The sequence below is a fragment of the Trachypithecus francoisi genome, unplaced genomic scaffold, assembly GCF_009764315.1.
Source record: "Trachypithecus francoisi isolate TF-2019V2 unplaced genomic scaffold, Tfra_2.0 Lachesis_group13, whole genome shotgun sequence".
NCBI lineage: Eukaryota > Metazoa > Chordata > Mammalia > Primates > Cercopithecidae > Trachypithecus > Trachypithecus francoisi.
This window is the reverse complement of record NW_022681458.1, coordinates 23,039,848-23,050,199: the sequence shown is the minus strand read 5'-3', so window position 1 is coordinate 23,050,199 and position 10,352 is coordinate 23,039,848. Positions and strand designations below refer to the sequence as shown.

The 10,352-nt window shown below is 53.2% G+C and overlaps 1 pseudogene across 1 annotated transcript; it reads right to left on the bottom strand.

Moving 5' to 3' along the window:
- Positions 1-264: 264 nt before the first annotated feature.
- LOC117094545 lies at positions 265-10,235 on the bottom strand (annotated as a pseudogene). The gene is made up of 3 exons (XR_004441575.1): positions 10,112-10,235; positions 6,141-6,342; positions 265-2,399 (listed from the first exon to the last, which is right to left on the bottom strand). The product of XR_004441575.1 is annotated as a C-X-C chemokine receptor type 2-like (transcript).
- Positions 10,236-10,352: the final 117 nt, after the last annotated feature.

The following is a 10,352-nucleotide window of genomic DNA, read 5'->3' as shown; positions in this document are numbered from 1 at the left end:
GGCAAGACTGGGCTCCATCTCTATTCCATCCTTCTCTCTACCACACAACAAATAACAAAGAGATTTACTTCTTGTAAAGACTCTCACCCAAGACCTCTGCTCACTCTTGCCCCACTTCTCTGTAGCAGTTTGGAAGCTTTTGGTTGGAAGAAACAAAATAAACACACAAAAGTGGTTTAAGCAATGAAAGACATTTAACGATCTCATTTAGCAAGAAATTCCAGCCTTGTTTCTTTGGCAAACGTACCTTTGAGGACCAAGGTATTTTCTTTTTAACTGAGGTAAAATATACATAAAATTTTATCATTTTAGACATTTAAGTGTACATTTCAGTGGCATTAAGTACTCAGACATTGCTGTACAACTATCACTAATGTTTATCTTTACAACTTTTTCAACATCCCAAACATAAACCCTGTGCCCATTAAACCATCACTCCCCACACTCCCCTCCCCTCAGTCCCTGGTAATCACTATTCTGCTTTCTGTCTCTGTGGATTTGTTCACTCTCAGTACCTCATGTAAGTGGAATCATAAACTATTTAGCTGTTTATGTCTGGGTTATTTCACTTAGCATAACATTTTCAAGGTTCGTCCATGTTGTAACATGTATGAGTACTTCATTCCTCTTTCAGGCTGAAGGATACTACATTATGTACATATCACATTTTGTTTAGCCATTCATTCATTCATTGATGAACATTTGGGTTGTTTTTGCCTTTTGGGTCTTGTGAATAAGCTGCTATGAACATTGGTGGACAAATATGGGTTCAAGTCCCTGCTTTCACTCCTTGTGGGTCAATTCCTAGAAGTGGAATTGCGGGATCATGTGATAATTCTATGTCCGATGTTTTCAGGAAAGCTGCCATACTGTCTTCCGCAGTGGCCACACCATTTTACATTCCCGCCCTCAATGCTCAAGAGTCCCAGTTTCTCTAAATCTTTGTGGACACTTTCTATTTTATGGTTTTGTTTCTTCTGATACTAGCCATCCTAATGAGTAAGCAGAGCTGTCTCACTGGAGTGTAGATTTTCACTTCTTAGAATACAGAGTGCCTTGGACTCAGGGGCGGGATGGACAGAGCTCCAGCAAGTGACGTAGTAATTATGGCAAGAGGTGAGGCACCAGGGCAGGCTTTCTAAACCATGCAAGAGAAACTAGTAAGAAGGTGGCCTCCTCTGCTTCCTGGGACCACAATGGGGGCTGCACTGGCACTGAGACCAAGAAGAACCAGTGAACATGAGGCTTGGAATGTGACTGTGAAGAGAAGGGAGGAACCCCACGGGGCTGCACTTAGGCAGGACGTCTTAGAGAGTAGTAGAAGTGTGCCCTGAAGAAGAGCCAACAAAGGAAGGCCTGCTGTCTTTGGGCAGGGAGTCCTTGCTGATCAAGCCATGTGTGGCTAGAATCTTGAGGAGTCCATGGCGAAACTCTGGCCAATGAAGGCGTAGATGAGGGGGTTGAGGCAGCTGTCAAGGATGCCCAGAATCTCAGTGGCATCCAGGGCCTGGTCGATGTCGTTGCGGCACTGACAGGTCTCCTTGATCATCTGGGTTCTCATGAGGGTGTCTGTCAGCAGGACCAGGTGGTAGGGCAGCCAGCAGAGCAGGAAGATGAGGACGACAGCAAAGATGACCCTCATGGCCCGGTGCTTCTGCCCCATGTGGGCCTTAAACAGTGTGCGCAGGGCGAATCCATAGCAGAACAGCATGACCAGTAGTGGCACCATGAAGCCGAAGGTCTGGGGCAGGATCCGCAACAGCATCCGCCAGTTTGCTGTATGGTTGCCCATGTCCTCATAGCAGACTGGGCTAACATAGGGTGGTCCTTCGGAAAAGTGAGATGCGTAGGGCCACTAATAGGAACAGGGTCCACGTACCCAGACATATGAACTTGACCAAGTGGTGCCGCTGGGTCAGTGTGTGGGGCGCATGGATAATGGCCAGGTAACAGTCCATGCTGCGGCAGGCCAGTAGTAGAATACCACTGTAGAAGTTGACTTCCTTCAGGAGATAGACCACCTGGCACAGATTGTGCCAAACATCCAGCCATTCATCTTGGAGGCAGCTGAGATGGGCAATGTCAGGGAAAAGAACAGGTCGACCAAGGCCAGGTTCAGCAGGTAGACATCAGCGACAGAGTGGCTGACTCAGCTGAATAAGATAACCAGCATCAGCAGGGAGTTTCACATCAGATTCAGTAGAAACATCAGGGCATAGATGATGACCAAAACATAATTGATCTCTAGGGATTCTGACCAACATGGGGCAGAATCTAGTAGAAAAGGGGTCAGGTCAAGGCTGTAACTGTAATTACTAAATTCTCCACTGAAGATGTCTTCCCACATGTAATCTTCCCAGCTAAAATTTTCCATTTTTGAGGTAAACTTATTTTCTGGCCTATAGAAGACAGAAGAGGATTATTGCACAATAAACCCTACCCAGATTATTGCCCATCCACCCAAGAAGCTGGGATAGGATTCTTTGTGTTGGTTTGTATATTACATGGAAGTAATTTTCACCTCTAATTTGTATATGGCAGGTAGTCTAAAGTTTTGAGACAATGTTAGTGATAAATGCCACAGTTTATCAAAAGACTTCCGTACTGGTTCCCTTCCATGCTGGACACGTATTCTTAGCATTTCCCGTGACATCACAGTCTCCCAAAACTTTGTAGAACATTCCCTGTGGATAATAACTACAGAACACTCAATCCTACTTGGATCCCTCGGGGGTGAGCACCTTCAGCTGTAGAGGCTGGGTTTAATGTTCAGAAACATGAGATGCCACTCAGTTCTTAATCAGGGGACCAAGCAGCCACTCCAATGGGGTTGTACCCTCAAAAAAGATCAAGGTTTGACTATAAAGGTGAGGGATGAATCTCTTTGTGCATCCTTCTGAAAGTTATTTTGAAAGAAGTATTCCAGAAAATGGTTTGAACAGTAGCCTGGAGTTTTGGAAGGCTCGAGCTGGGACAGTCTTCAGTTAATTAGTAAGGCCTAGTGTTTCTCTTTTGGGTAAAAGGAGGCCTGCTCCCGGAATGTGTGTGTAGTTTGGAAAAGTATACTAAAAATGATAAGCGGCCAGGCACGGTGGCTCATATCTATAATCCCAGCACTCTGGGAGCCCGAGGCAGGCGGATTGCCTGAGGTCAGGAGCTCGTGACAAGCCTGGGCCGTACAGTGAAACCCAGTCTCTACTAAACTACAAAAAAATGAGCTGGGTGTGGCGGCGTTCACCTCTAGTCCCAGCTACCTGAGAAGCTGAGGCAGGAGAACTGCTTGAACCCGGGAGGCAGGGGTTGCAGTGAGCCGAGATGGCACTGCTGCACTCCAGCCTGGGCGGAGAGCAAGACTCCGTCTCAAAAAAATAAAATGACACAAAATAAAAATAAATAAAAAATGATAAGCAAGTGCGCTGCCTGATTATTCCTGTGGGTGGAAACGTAACAGGTTATTTGGGGAGCTCTGAGCAGCCATGTGCCGCCATGCAGGATGAGCAGACACAGCCAGTTTGCACCCCAATAAGAGGGAGGGGCGGCAGGAAGCAGAGAAGACAGGGGCTGCACTACCCTTGCTTGGTGGCTCTCCAGCCCTGCTGGGGCCCCTTCCTGTCCTACACGTGTGTGCCTCCATCCAGCCCTGACTCCCCTGTTCTCCTCATTCAGTCCATCTCTGCTGGCTCTGCTCTTGCTACAGAGGCAGCAGAGATCCTGCTCTGGGGAAGCCTGGGTGTAGAGGGTAGGCTGAAGCCATTCAAAAATGTTATCCCAGTTTCTCAAATAAGAAGTCAACTAAAGCAATCCAGCTCTTTTCTGAACCACAAAACAGATCGTCCTCCAGCCATTGCCTTGGAGTAAGGGATGACCATCCTACTACCCACCATGTCTAAGTCCATAACCTATCTCCAAATGGAACCCAGTGTCAGAGAAAAACCAGGAAGTTAAAGGTCCAGAACCCACTTCACACTCACCAGGCTGGGCACACTCAGAAAAACACACCCAAAAACAATGTGGGTGAGGAAGTGGAAAGGTCAGAACTCTCCCACATTGCAGGTGGGAATGTAAGATGGTGCAGCTGCTTTGGAACACAGTTTAGCAGTTGCTCAAAAAAGTTAAACATAGAGTTACCACATGAACCAGCAAACCCCATCCTAGGTATGTACCCAAGAGAATTGAAAGCTATGCCCACACAAAAGCTCATGTTCATAGTGGCATGCTCCAGCCCTCAGGGATTAACCAGTAGGCAAGGCGCAGAGTGGGCCAAGAGGAATAGGAAGAACCTCAGAACCTTTGCAGGAAGCAGCTGGGGGCAGACCTGGTAGGCACTGAGTCATGGGTGTGAGGGAGGGGCACAGTGTGAGGGCAGAGCATCAGGCTCCCGGTTCCCCAAAACTAGCAGGGAGGTGGGGCCTCTGCAAGTGCTGTGTCAGACAAAATAAGCTCACCACGTCACACATCAGCCCATAAGGCAAGGTCCTTAGGAAGCTCTTCCTTCACCTGAGCCGAGCTTCCACCTCTGAGGCTCCTCTTCCTTCAACCAAACAAAAGTCTTTTCTGACCCCTATTGATTCCTGCTCCTATCTGGGTAGAAACAGGAGCCCGAGGGTCCCCAAACTCCAAGGCTTCAGCCACAGCCCATCAGAGGCCAGAAGTTGGTCACAAAACAATAGTATCTTCCATGAACCTATAAGCACCCCACCCCAGCCCTGCTCCACCTGGTCACCAGCTTCGCTGTACTTATACTTTCTGGACACCGCCACCTCCCTGGGAAATTCTGCACTGGGACTTTGCGGAAAGTGAAGCATGAAGAAGTATGGGATAAGGGATGGGGAAGCAGAGCCACAAGGGCTCAAGGCCAGGCGCCTGGAAGCAGAGGGCCCCAGGCTGCCTCCTCCACTACCAAGAACTCTCAGCTTCTGATCACAGTGCTGGCTCCCAGCCCTGGCGGTCAGCCGGACTGGCCAAGACCCCCCCCCCCCCCAAGCCTGGACCAGCCCACTTCTCTCCAACTCCCTTCCCTCCATGGGCAGCAGAGTCCAGGCCAACCTCAAGTTGGGTCTCCAGCGCTGATCCCATTCAGGGCTCTCCCACCCACCTCTCCATCTCAATCCACATCCTCCCTCACTCCCTCCCACAACCCTGGGCCAGAGGTGTCAGGCGGGGGTGCCCCAGCTATAGCAAGTGCTGAGGTCCAGGGAGAGCTGGAGTGAGGGAGATAGGAGTGGCCACCAGCTGGCAGGGGCAGGTGCAACTTGAGGCCAAGTCTGAACCACCATGACCTTTACTCACCCCCGGCAGCTTCAGGAGGGGAAGAGAGGGTGCTCCCCCTACACCTTCCCCACGGCTGCCACGCTGAAGGGCCAACTGGGGCTTCCAGAGGAGAAGCCTCTGTGCCCAAAGACCCTGGCAATCTAGTTTCCAGGTCCTCCTCCTATTCCCATCCCACAACTGCCTGCCTCCCTGCCCTCCCCCTCCAGTTCCTCCCCACCTAGCACCCATCCTGTCCCCTATCCCCATCCCCTCCCCTGCAGGGAGCCCAGCCTGGGAGCACAGCAGCCTTCTCCGAGTCCCCCTTCATCACCCCAAATCCAGTTTCCTCTTCTAGACAGCGGCCAGCCTAAAACATCTGGGCAGGCAGTCCTAGCACAAGTCCTGGATTGGGGGTTGGGGTACAGACACTGAGGTCAGTCAGCTCCATATGGATTTTCCAGCCTGGTGGAGAATCGTCTCATCTTTATGAGATGAGAGGGGCCATTTTCAATGTCATCCCACTCCTTCTCACCCACACCCAAGCTATCTCCTTGTCCAGTCCTTTCTCCAAAATTAGTCGTGGCGCCACTCAGCACTCTCCCTGGCCCACTGCAGGCAGGGCATCAGCGTCAGAGGAGAGGAGGGGTGGGAGGAGAGGGAGGCACAGAGGGGAGGCAGCTACAGTCTGTTCATTAACCACCTTGACTGGCCATTTCTGCCCAGAGTGGTGAAGAAGGAATAAGGACTTGTGGCTGGGGAGGGCAGAGGGGGCACTCCTGCCAGGCTATGCCCAAGGGCAAGGGAGCAGGGCCCACGCTTTAGAGTGGAGATGGAGACAGTGCTTTGAACCCTAACCTTACCGGGCCTGCCAGCCCCACTCACGCACTCACCTTTCCTGTAGAGGAGCCACTGAATGAGGTGGGTGTCTGGGACAAGGGATTCCCAGGACAGGACTGGTGGCTGGTGATGCAAGCAGAGGCTGTGGCTGGCAAGAAGCTGGTTTCCCAGAAGAAGGCAGCGAGTGAGCCTGTGTCCAGGCAGGGAGTGGGGTGCAAGGAGCAGAGCTGGTCCCAGGGCCACTGCTGGGAGCAACTGAGCAGAGGGCTTTACTAGTGGGGTTCCCTCCCAGACCAGCCCAGGGGCGGGCCAGCAGTGCACCGCCTCCTTCCAGGAGACAGCCAGGAGTGGGCCCCCTCCACCAGCCATGGCCTCCTTTAACCCCTGCAGTGCCCTGCTGGCTGCACTCTAACCGGCTCTGGCCAGGCCGTGGCAGGGTGCAGACAGCTGGGCAGGAGATCACCAGGGAGTGCAGCTGCCCCTCCTTCAGCCACTGACTTAGCAGCCTCCCTGGGGACAGGAGGGGCAGGGCCAGAAGGCTTGGGGACAAAGTGGGTAGGGAAGGAGACAGGGAGGCATCAGGGCCTTGAGAAGACCAGGACCCCATACAAGAGACACAGGTGCAGAGAAATGTCCAAAGTGCTGCTAGGTGGGGAAGGATGGTTGCTGAGATGGTGATGATGATAATAAAGATGATGATAATAACAGTAACAATATAACAACTGTCAACTTTTCTTTTCTTTTCTTTTCTTTTCTTTTCTTTTTTTTTTTTTTGAGAAGGAATTTTTTTTAAGAAGGAATCCAGCACAGGCTGGAGTGCAGTAGTACAATCTCAGCTCACTGCAACCTCCACCTCCCAGGTTCAAGGGATTCTCCTGCCTCAGCCTCCCCAGTAGCTGGGATTACAGGCGCCCGCCACCACACCCAGCTAATTTTTGTATTTTTAGTAGAGACGGGGTATTGCCACGTTGTTCTCGAACTCCTGACCTCAGGTGATCCTCCCGCCTCAGTCTCCCAAACTGCTGGGATTACAGGTGTGAGCCACGGCACTCAGCCAACTGTCAGGTTTTCCTAGAGCACTCTGCTTTATGCTATTACCAATTCATTTTGTGAATGCAGGCCAGGAATCTCACTTTTTTTATTTTAACCTTTTATTTTAAAATAATTGTGTGTTTATAGAAGAGATTCAATGGCGGTAGAGACAGTACAGGTCTCATATATCCTCCACCAGCTCTCCCTACAGGTAACATCTTACATTACGTGCCACGTGTGTCCAAACTAGCTAATTTGCATTGCTGCAATGCTATTCAGAGGACTGTGAGCCCTATGAAAATGTCACCATATTCTGAAGTGTCTGTTTTCTGTTCCAGAACCCAATCCAGGATCTCACATTACATTGAATTGTCACGTCTTCATAATGTCTTTGAAAATGTGACAGATTTTCAGTGTCCTTGTTCTTTCACAAATACCACACTGTCTTGATTACTGTTGCTTTAATGGTAATTTCTAGACTCTGAGAGCTGAGGATACCAATACACCTGTGTGTTCAGTCAGTGGGAAGTTTGTACACCTTTCTGTATTTATGAAATATTTCAACACAGTAATGCAGACAAATGTCTGAAGCCGCCTTGTCAGTCACCGTCTCTGTGAGATGAGAGGGGTCATTTTCAACTTCCTCCCGTTCTTGATCATCTATGTACAAGCCATCTCCGCATCCGATCCTTTCTCCCAAGTTAGTCGTGGCCCCACTCAGCCCTCTCCCTGGCTCATAACATCTCTAACCCCAGCCACTGGCACCACCCCGCAGACGGCTGCCCCACCTCCCAGGCTCCTTGCTTTGCCTTCCGCCCTCCCAATCCATATACACACAGCACACATGGGAGGGCTCCAGGAGAGCCGGGAGGAGGAATGGGGGCATGTAAGTAGCAGGACTGGCATTAGGAGTGCCCTGGCAGGCAGCCCAGATGTCTGGGTAGCCACTGAGCCCTGGGTCCTGAGGGGATCAGCACCCAGGAGATGTTTATCCACCCCAAGAACGAGGGTATCACCCCTCCTCTAGTGAGGGCCCAGGTGATGGGTGCAGGCTGCTCTTCCCTAAGCCCCTGAAGCGGGGAGCCTCAAGCAGCAGCAACCCCTACTGGAGCCAGAGTCAGGGCACAGCAGCTGGGATGGAGCTTGATCCCCATAGATAGAGGAGGGAGGGAGTCACAGGTGAGCTCCAGGCTCTCCCAAGAGGCCTCTCAGAAACCAGCTCATCTCATGCAGACAGACACTCATCCCCATCCCTGTCCCCGCCACTGTCACACAGCAGCACACACATCCTCCCCTCCTTCTCCCCTTGATCATCCACCTCCAGAGCCCCGGCTCCTCCCTCCATCTCAGCCCCACTGCCTGTCCCTGTCCCTGCCACCCTCACCTGGCCCAACAGGCACCCGCCCCATGTCAAAGGTGGCTGTGCGGGAGGTGGGGAGGCAGGGGCACGGGGTGAAGGAAGAAGACCCACCAGCAGTGAGTCCTGAGGTCACAGGGACCCGGAGAGGAGTTGCCCACCCCTGGTGACCCCAAACACCTCCTCCTACTCTCCCGGGGAGAAACCAGCGCCACACTTATACCAGGCCTAGTGGTTCCCTGGCAGACACCTCCTCCAGAACAGACACCTGCCTCCCAGCTCAGACCTGTCCCCACTGCCAGGTCAGCTCCTCACTTGCTAGTCTCTGAGACTTACCCAGCACAGAGAAGGCAGGGGTGAGAGGCCAGCTGTCCCCACCATCCGGGGGCAGTTCCTGCTCCAGTGGCCCCCACCCTCCTAACTCCAGAGCCCTCTAAATCAAGGGACACCTCCAGAGCTGCCCCTTGATCCAGCTCAAGGAAGATTAACCCTTTCCCTACCTTACCCCAGCACTCCAGGCCTGCCCCTCTTGGATGACTCCTAAACCAACCTCGCCCAAGCTATTTGCCTTTCTAGGGGTCAGGTCCTATATCACCCTTTTCCCAAGGGCACAAGAGACCCAGGGGAGCCCTCCACCCAAATGGAGGACCCTTCACCCGGTCCTGGTCCTGCCTCCCCCTGGGTCCACCTACCTTGTAGCACTTCCCAAGCAGACTGGCACTGTCCTGGGCTGGCTGCTTACCTGTGTCAGGTGCCCTGGGCTCTGCCAACCACCAGCTCCTCACTCAGGGTGTCCTCCCTCACCCATTCGGGCAGCTCCTACCTGAAGCAGTAGCTGCCTTCTCTCTGTGCCAGCTGAACACCATGGGCTCCCAGCACCCAGCCAGCACCCAGGCCTGGGGACTCCCTCATGGCAAGTGACAAAGGGAGACCGGAGGACAGGGGGTCAAAGGAGGGCAGAGGGCTGGAGGAGGACAGGGGACTGGAGGAGGGCAGGGGACTGGAGGAGGGCAGAGGACTGGAGGGAGGCAGGGGGCTGGAGGAGAGTAGGGGGCTGGAGGAGGGCAGGAGACTGGAGGAGGGCAGGGGACTGGAGGGAGGCAGGGGACTGGAGGGAGGCAGGGGGCTGGAGGAGGGCAGGGGGCTGGAGGAGGGCAGGGGACTGGAGGAGGGCAGGGGACTGGAGGGAGGCAGGGGGCTGGAGGAGGGCAGGGGGCTGGAGGAGGGCAGGGGCAGGGACCCGGACAGGGCTTCAGACAGACTGAATTGGGAGGGCAAGAAAGAGGCCAAGGGTGCAAAGTGAGACGCAGGGAACAGAGAAAGGGAAGGAATGAGGGAAAGACAGGGACGGGAGACAGGGACGTGATACAGGAGACAGAGATGGGGGCTGCAGCCTCTGCATGAGGGATATAGGAACAGAGGAGAGGGCAGACAGGCTGGGGCATCCCTTGTGCTGGTTTTTAGATGCGGTTCTTGGGGTTTGTGAAAACAGCCATCCTCCCAGGCCTCTGCTCCTTTGCCCCAATACTAGCCCCTGGAGCAGCCCAGCCTGCAGAAACGAGGACCTGGCATGGAAAGATCCCAGCGTCAACAAGGCAGAGTACAGCCACGGGGCCCGTGGGAGAGCCAGCCCACCTGGGAAACCCGCCTGGCCCATTACTGGGCACAGGATCTCACTGGTGGTCTCACATCCATCCTTTTGGGAATGGGATCAGGACTGGGGGTCGGCACTGGTGACCAGCACTCACAGGGACCGCTCAGCTCAGTGAGGTGGAGAGAGGAAGGAGGAGCGTGGTGGGAACCTCGCCCTCCCCTCCCTACCCTGGAGCGCCGCCTCACAACCCAACCAAACAACACGGAAGACACAACCACAGGA